This window comes from Atractosteus spatula, chromosome 12 (assembly GCF_055471065.1).
Source record: "Atractosteus spatula isolate fAtrSpa1 chromosome 12, fAtrSpa1.hap1, whole genome shotgun sequence".
In the NCBI taxonomy this organism is placed as follows: domain Eukaryota; kingdom Metazoa; phylum Chordata; class Actinopteri; order Semionotiformes; family Lepisosteidae; genus Atractosteus; species Atractosteus spatula.
The window spans coordinates 23118172-23128029 of NC_142717.1; positions in this window are offsets into that span (position 1 = coordinate 23118172).

Here is a 9858-nt window from a genome sequence, read left to right on the forward strand (position 1 = left end):
GCCATTTCTTAAAAGAAACGAGAGTACTGGCTTCAACAGCATGACTGGATAGCTTGTCCCATATTCACATAACCTAAGTTGTAAAGAACAGTTCCAGCTATTCTTTAAAAACATGACTGCAGTTTCTGTTCATAAACTAAAATAGAGGCTGTTTGTGAGGGTCTCTGTGAACTTTGTACATACTTGTTCTGCTGATGCTGCTGTATTTTATAAGGTGGACATACAGAACTGGATTGAACTGGAATGGAAGAATGCTGGACACAAGGGCTACTATGCAATTCTATACCATGTTATATACAGTAGGAACACTTGCTACAAAACTTAGTAACTAATTATATCAAAAGAAGTTATCTGTGGCAAATAGGGAAGAGGAAGATGTGTGTGGTTCTGGAACGCTGCCAATCTGAAAAGCACAGGGAAGTGTGATAGATAACAGAAAAATATTTAAGGACTGTTATATTTTAATCATTTGAGAAAAATGCACTGAGCATCTCTGTGTGTTTCACTCCCATGAAATAAATAATCCAAATAAAAAGTACCTTTAACTTCTGAGAGGGACTCCAGACTGTCTTTTTTGGGGAAGCAGAACAATTTCTCTGACACCACCATGTCTAAAATTGTATGAAATCCTGTCTGTTGTCTTACTGAAATCATAAGTACATTAGAAAGGTTACAAATGAGAGGAGGCCATTGGTCCCATCTCCCCCATGGGTAGTTAGAAGAAACTGATGCGAGGATCTCACCCAGTCATTTCTTGAATCACGCTTCTTGAATCAAGTACTCCAACTGCTTCATCCACATGAATGTTCCACTTTCCCATGAACCTCTGGGTAAAGAAGTGCCTCCTGTTCTTGCTTTGAAATGATCCATCCATTTTCTAACCACTATCTAATACAAGGACGCAAGGGAGCCGAAGCCTTCCCCAGCAAGCAACAGATGCAAACTGGATGGAAGACCAGTCAAATGATCTTCCAGTGGATGGTAGTGGCTTTTTTGTGTATTTACATTTAAGGAAAAAATGATTTTATTTATAGACCATCCATCCATTTTAATATTCAGCAGCTATGATTTTCAGCTCTTTCTAACCAGAAACAAAAAACGAAGAGATGGGTTTAGTCTCTTTTTTGCTCTTCGAAGGCTGTGAATATTAAAATATGATTCAGTTCCAATGGGTGGCTCATACAGTAAGGTTTAATATTGTTGTAAGGGCTGCTCAAATTCTTTGTGCCAGATTAGAAACTGGATTAGATAAGACAGTTAATAGCCTTCAGATGGCACTCATTTCAGAAAATAACTCACAGCCTTGTTTATTTTCTGCCCATGTATTATGAGCAGATCCATGAAGTGGGAATGAAAGAAACCAAATCTTGCTGACTAAGAAAAACAGGGTCAAATGTACAGAACCCTTAGGGTAAAACTCACTGAGCTTTCCATACCACAATATTTGAAAGAGCTCCTCAGCCAGGCAAGATAATGCACTGAATCAAGCTAAAAGGCAGGAAGATGTATAATCAAAACATATGTTTCATACTTTCAATATATTTTCATAGCATACTCCCCTAACAAATGACTTCTTGAGGGTTTCAAGACCACATGGTTTACCCATCTAATAAAATGAAAAAAGTACAATAATTGGGGTTAAATTATAAACGATAACGCTGTGAATGTGCAGCTTAATCAGTCAGAATGTTTCAACTGCACACTCCAAACAGAACTGAAGGCTCCAACAGACTATTGCTAAACGTATTGCTAACATTCTCAGTCTCTCAGGCAGGCATCCTCTTAAGAAGTGAGGGACTGATAGAGGAAACTCTATCCATTATACTTGGTAAAATAACGACACACAACCATTTCAAATATGTTTAATACACGTCAAAGAGGACAAAAAAGTTCCATTGATAATGAACAGACACTTCCAGGTTTTAAATCTGTTTTGATTAACTTTGGGCATTTTTTCTCCTGTATATGAATTCCATCTGGGCCAGATGAACAAATGGAAGAAAACAAAAAAAGGCTTCCGTAACTAAAAACACTAGTCCAAGTGATGCACAGTGAGGCAGAATCTCTGACAGATCAGTCCATTGATGATAATGTTCCAATTTAAACAGAACAGGAGGCACTTCTTCAACCAAAGGGTTGTGGGATGGCAATACTATCCAGCCAGGTTAATTCCCTCGTTTCTTTCAAAAAATGGCTAGCTGAGTTCCTGGGAAATTATAACCACTAACTATCAAACAGGCTAGCTGGGTCTAATGGCCTCCTTTCATCTGTAAAATGTCTTATGTTCTTATGTTATTATAATCTTGTTATATTCAAATCAGCTGTAATGTACACAAGACCTTGGATAACTATTCAAATCGAATGTTGAGAACAACATTTTTACTACTTACAGTTGTATAAGTACTATACCTATAATCTATTTTTAGATACCTTTATTTCTCCCAAAGAATTCATCAAAGATGGAAAATATATATCAGGTAACAACATTATTGACACTAAAGGTTTGATATATTCTGTTTCTGTCTGTTTACACAACAATACTAACATGTAAAATGTGTATTCTGAGTACTGTTAAATTCTATTAATCGAGCAGAACTATATGAAGAAAAGAAAAGGTAGACATTTTTGAACAAATCAAATATGATGACAACTTCTGTCATTCTGAAAAATGTTGAAATATTGATCATTTAATTAAGAACAACATTTCATTGAGTTTTATTAAGAGTTTTTAACAGCATTTCTTTAAGAGAAAAATAGAACATATATACTGTAGGTGTGTGTGTTGCCTGTTTTTTCATCAATATATAAGCTATATATAAATATATTACATTTAATATAATGTACATATCATAGTATATATTATATGTATAGTACAGGTGTATGTGCAAAACTATACACAATTCTAGTTTTGATCCACATAAGTTAGAAATATATACAGTACAACAAAACTAAAATTTTAAACTAAAATTACTATATAGTTCAGCTACAGTAGTTTTATATGGGCCTATTACTGCCTTCTCTTTTTATTAATAAAGTACTTCTGTTCTAAAGAAATTAAATTTGATTATGTTCACATTACTCTTACCTTAACTGACCACTTTAGAGCTGTCAAATGTAGTCTGTATAATAAGGCATCTCGATCTGAGGGCCCATACTGGATCAATATGAATAACATTAACACAGACACAACGTTTCAGCTTTTAAATAATCAGAGATCATGTTTCATACCATACCCTAACCCTTACTAAATGCCCCAAAATTTGATGAATATCTACAAATGATTTTCCCTTGGGGGCAGCACAGTGGAGCTGTGGTTAGCATTGCTGCTTCTTTGCTCTGGGGCTCTTGGTTCAATTACGGATCTGGGGTGTATCTGCGTGGAGTTTGTATGTTCTCCTTGTGTTTGCATGGGTTTCCTGCAGGTTCCCTATGATGACTGGCATTCCGTCCAGGGTATAGCCAGCATTGCACCCATTGCTTGCTGGGAAAGGTTCCAACTCCTCTGCAATCCTGAATTGAATGAAGCAATTAGAAAATGAATGGATGAATTCTCAATTAGACATTACACCGACAAGGTAGCAATTCTGTTATTTAAAAGAGAAGGTTCAGCTTCTGTAGTTACCAGGATCAGAGCTTTCTACAGTTCTCAAAGATCTTCAGTTCAATGCGATGTCACCTTATGAATTTGAAATATGGATGGAGACTCTAGTAGCTGGTTTTGGCATTTGATTTTTATCAATTAGACAATTCATGATTAAATTCTACACTGAAATACAAATGAAGGAAAATCAGAAGAAAAGCAATGTCTCCTGACAAGTTCTATCTCTCTGGTTTTATTGTTCATGATGATGTTAATTCATTAATTTATAAAATATTGATGCAGGTAAGAGAATTTAGATGCAACATCTCAGTTACAATTGATGCCCTATTTATGGTACATATTGTATTACTTGTGGCAACCAGCTTGAAGTAAAAAATCAATGATATGTCAGGAACCATTGAAATGAGTTGCATTCCCTTCATTGTATTTAAGCCACCTGGTGTCACAGGACATTTTCTTCCATTTTTGAACGGTGCGCTGTTTTTACACACTGTGCCTTTTTACAAATTGAAACAAAAATTAAACTGAAGATCTCAACAGAGCTAGATAGAGCACAGACGCTCCATTTTAACTGTGGTGTGTTCTGTCTATGCAAACTGGCAAAAAAAAGCCCACGACAGCTTGGGTTCTTGCTCTCAGACAGATGTGCCAAGATGACAGACATTTCAAAGTCACCTTCAAATGCTTCCACAGGAGCATCTCTGTTCTGTGTGGCAGATGTGGGTCACCATTAACGCTTCGCTATCAAACTTACAATATGTACATTAGATATTTTTATATATTAAAAGGCTGTGCTGCTTTTTGGGTGAAGAATGCCTTGCCAAAAAAATGTTTCTTTTTTTTAGTTATTTCTCCTCCTCTGTGTACTTTAGTTCCTCTGTATGAAAGGATCATGGTAAGACATTGTACAGAGAGTCATTAAGGAGGCAAAAACATGTGATGATTTATTGAAGTTTTAGTTACAGAACTTGCATGAGCATTTAGCTGGTGGTTGTCCAGTCCTGATCCTGGAGGTTTTGTCCGGGTTTTCATTCCAGCCTAGACTTTCCTGGGCTTGACCAATTTAGTTTCTCCCATTTCTGCTGCATTAAAGAGAACTTGAAATCCAGCAGGCATACTGGTCTTCAAGAGCCAGCATCCAACAGCCCTGATATAGCTCTTTCAGAATCCTTTATGGATCTAACCCTGTTTCTAGGTTCTTATTTCTTTCATCCATCCATCCATTTCCTAACTCCTCAATCCAATACAGGTTTGCAATGCAGGATACACCTTGGACAGGATGTCAGTCTATCGTAGGTCTCATTCAGACACAGACATAACACAGCCCTGCACACATTCATACCAGGCCAATTTTCCCAGAAGAAAATGAACCTACCACTATGTCTTTGGACTTTAGGATATAACCAGAGTACCTAGATGAAACCCATGCAAATACATGGAGAACATACAAGCTCCACACAGATAGCACCTCAGGAATTGAACCCGGGGCCCCAGCACAACTGTGCCACTTATCTCTTTCATAAGATCATCAATTTCATCAATGTAGTCCCACCGTGTCACAAGGTTTTTTCATTTCTGATCTATGCTTTTGATTAAATATGTGTGGTAATTAGACAAATTGGAATGTTCACTTTAATTTGCATATACTGTTGATTTGCATTAGGTTTTTTTGGGTATGTAGACTACACAGCATCATATAACACCTGAACAAAAGGCGTATAAGGCATAGAGATAGTCAGATTTTCTATTATGTCTTAATTAAAATTAATTATAAAATGTAGTCATGTTACAGGATTATGGTGGACAAAGGGTAGTATTTTTAGTAATTCAGTATATAAAAACAGCTGTAAAGAATATTGTTTCTAATATTAGTATTAGTATTTAGTATTCTCCAGCAGTTCCCCCAATATCGTGTGCTATTGAGCTATCTTGGGATCATTTAATGTATTGGAGAATCTGTTGTATGTTAATAAATTGATAGCCACCTTTAAAAATTCACAAGTGGTTTCTTCATAACTAGGAATATTGACCAATCTCGGGATAATTCAATTTATTACTGAATCATTTTTTATGTTGATGAAACAATATTGTTGGAATAAGTGACTATTGACTTTAGGCTCTGAAGCATTGCAAATCTGTTTTCAATTCCAGTTGCTTCAACCACTTACAGCAATGCAGTGGACGGTATATGAAATTAAATTCAGAATTTTGTTAATCCTGGTCCAATGTATTTATATATATGTTTTCAATTGTCTTGAGGCTACCATTTTTTCAGTCTGATGTAATAGGTTTTTCCTCTTAGAAAATAGTTTTGGAATGAAAGTTGCTTTTCGTGTTTCTCGCAATAGCATTTTTTCCTGCAGTCTATATTTCTTCCTCTTGTTTTTATTTGGTTCTCGTTCTGCTTTTTCACATGCATTATTAAAAGTGCTTTATAGTTTCAGTGAACAAAAAATGTCATTCAAACAAAGAGAAAATAATTCTTCCAGAAGTTTTACTGTAAATAAGGGTATTTCAAAAGTCAAGAGTACTCTGTGATCATAATTCATAGTAGAGATAAAGATATTAGCTTGTGCAGTGGTCGCACTAACTAACATGATCTATATCTTACAAAAGTATAGAAATGTATAAAAGTATGGCTCACAAGAAGTTGATAGCAAAGAAAGAATGAAATGCAAAAACCTACAGGAGGTCATGAATTTCCTAATAATTATTAGGAACATTACAAATGACCTATTTCCTATCAAAAATAAGTATAAAGGGTGAGACATTTTGAAGGGGAAAACCTCAGAAAAGGATTGTAGAACCCACACTGATCACAGGACACAGTATTTGAAGTATTACCGTAGCCGGTACCACTTCAAATACTACAAAAAGGTGTCAGATAATTGGAGAGAGGGTGTGACATCACAAGCCCCACCCTAATCCTCCTCAGCTCCTGGGCACAGGGCCACATTATTGGGCCAGGGTTTTGAACCAAGATGGTGGCTTCCTCTCAGAGCCAACTCACTACAGCGCAAGCAAATGTACTGGCAAAACTTTGCTTGCAGTCTGGTTGTTTCTTTAAGAAATTGAGAATCATGTCTGAATCCTCTGGTGTTTTCCCATGCAGGAACATGAACTCTTACAGTGAATTCAGAATGCAGCAGCTAGAATTGTTACTAGGAGCGGAAAGTACGACCATATAACCCCCATACTTAGCTCTCTTCATTGGCTTCTTGTCAGGTACAGGGCAGACTTCAAAATCCTTCTACTTACTTACAAAGCTCTCAGAGGTCAGGCACCTGTCTATCTAATGGAACTTATTAATGTTTACCATCCAAGCCACCTGCTTAGATCACAGAATGCAGGTCTTCTTCATATTCCAGGAATTAATAAAATAACAGTTGGCGGTAAAGCCTTTAGTTACAGGGCCTCTAGCTTATGTAACAGTCTCCCACCCCATATTCGGGATGCCGAGTCTCAGTATTCAAATCCAGACTGAAGATCTATTACTTCAGCCTAGCCTACTCACACCTTACATTATAGCCTGCTGCAACCATGGCCGCTGGTGCTGCTGTACATGCCATTGTGTGTCTCTATGTTGGCCCACCAGGTAGATACATCTGTTCTGACCAAACTATCCTATTCTCCTCCCCACATGTCCAGATGGTGCCCTGGCTGGGGACCATCTGAGTTGGATGCTGCATCACTGCCATGGATCCAAGAGGGACATCATGGATATAGCTATCGTTTAGGAGGACTTTACTGGTCTACAGAGATCTGCATGGAGTACTAACACACAGAAGACATGATGGATGGATGGATTAATAATCCTCCTTATAATTTCCTTTTTTAAAAGTATATGATGTTAGCATGCCCAAAGGGGTTGGGCAACCAGTTGACCTTGGACCCCTAGAGGTTTTTTTCTCCTTACTAAAGAGATTTTGGTTCCTCTCCTCTGTTGTCTTCTGGTCTTCTGTTCTGTATTGACAAAATGTATGGTCACTTGCATTGTTAAGCACCTTGAGGCAACCTTGTTGTGAAAGGCGCTATACAGTATAAAAATATATTGAATTGAATTGAACAATTTAATGACTGAGGTCTGAGTATAATATAAATTTGCAGTTGGAAAAAATATGGCTTTTTCATGTATTTGTGTGGATTTCTAGTGGAATTTTAGATACAAAGTTCTTTTAATTGACATTCTTATTAGTAGCTTGCTAAAATTGGGGACAAGTTGTTGTTCAGATACTGTAACCTATCTCGATTATAAACAGTTTTATTTTGTCAGATTTTTCTTGTATGTCTTAATTATTATAACATGCACTGGGAAGAGACAGGATTATGGTGGACAAAGTGTAGTACTTAATCACATACACATTTTACACTGATAATTTGAGAAGACTTAACATTTAAAATGGCACGCATACGTCCATCCATCTACCCATTTTCTAACTGCTGCTTCTAATTCAGGGTCGTGAGAGAGCTGGAGTCTATCCCAGCTAGCAATGGGCACAAGCAAAAATACACCCTGGATGGGATGTTACCAAACACAGATTCCACACACTCCACACACTCACACCTGGGTCATTTTTTTCTGAAGCTAGTTAACCTACCAGTATATTTTTGGACTGTGGAGGAAACCAGGGCTTGATGCTATTCTGGAAGGCAGCATAAACTGTCACCTGTGTGATGATTTGATTTAGAAAGTGGGATTTACAACCTTAGAAGATTTTCAGAAGAATTTTGTTTCATTTTTGTTTTCTGAGGGAATAAATTGTTTCAGTTTTCCTTTTGTGTAATAAACTTTGCATTTAAAAAAGAAACCAGGTGGCTATGTTTGGAATATTATTTCACTGCATAGCACATATTATTAATTTTATTTATTATATTTATCCAAATTGGGGTTAGGATTTCTGCTCTGAAAACACACTGTTTATAAGATTTGGTGTCACGGTGGATAATATAATAATATCATAGAATTAATCAATAATATTATTATTAAATAATATAATAAACAAAATATCACTTAAATATATAGTAACTTACTGTATACAAGTTTAATTCACGATGAAGTCTTACATTCATGCAGTATTTCCTAAATTCCTGTGCTGTTCAATTCTGTTGCAAAAAAATAAAACCTCGTTCAAGTTGTTCACTTCCATTTGCTAATGATTCCAATGCATTCTGCAATTTGAAGCAGGTGTTGAGAAGCATACTATTAGTACTTTTTAGTGGCAGGAATACAAACAAAATTGAAGAATGGAACTACGGAATTATATTGGAGTTATTATAAAAAGCATAATGTAGTCTTGCAAGGTATATAAGCACCTTCTTATGGATATGGTATTCATTAAGCAGGTGAACACCTATAAATCCTGTTTTTACACTGAATAAAAAGACATGACTATTTTCTGTTATTTTCTAAGTAATATTTAACCAGCATACAAACAAGTTTTTTTTGAGGACTGTGGATCAAGATGTCCTTTTAAATTTCCCTAGGAGGTCAGTATTGTTCCAGCCTTGAGGATCAGGGCTGTTTTGATTGGAGTTTCAGTACACACCACAAAGTGCCCCTCTTGTGAGAACTAATAGCCTTGGTAAAAGAATATATTATTCAACTTTTGACTCTCTGACAATCGTAAATTTTGCATGTTCTAATGCACCATCATGAATAATTAATTTCTTTTCAAAAATATCAAGAAGCAGATTGTCTGTTTCCTGAGTGCTTTGCAAAAGTTAATTGCCTCTAAAGTTATTCTACGGCATCAGCTAATTGTTCACTTTTGTCAAGCATAATGGAAAACGTGATTTTAAAAATTTATCTTTGTTCAGTCCAGGCTAGCCTTTTCTCCATGTGAATGCATGGGATGAGCTAAAGCAGCAAAAAATCAATCATCAAAACAGAATAAAAGGGATTCATCGGAAGATTAAATAGAAGTGGCCATATTCATGGAAAGAAATTAATATAAATTTACATAGCAGATGCAAGTCCCAAACGAGAAGCCATAAAAGCATAAGCACTATGAAGTTGGTGAGGGTCAGGAATAATTTATTAGCCTATATCTTCACACCAGAGCAGAAAGGTGTATTAAATTGAAAAAAGTAAGTGAAATATTTTATACAAAGTTTAGACATAAAAACGTTTTCTGTTTGATGCTTAAGGTACGCAATAAAAATATATTATGGCGTACACTTTAACGCTTCTCTTAATAATAACTGTGTGCAACTTCCAAAATTGTTCATGACAATTTGTTTTCCAATGAAAACAAAAG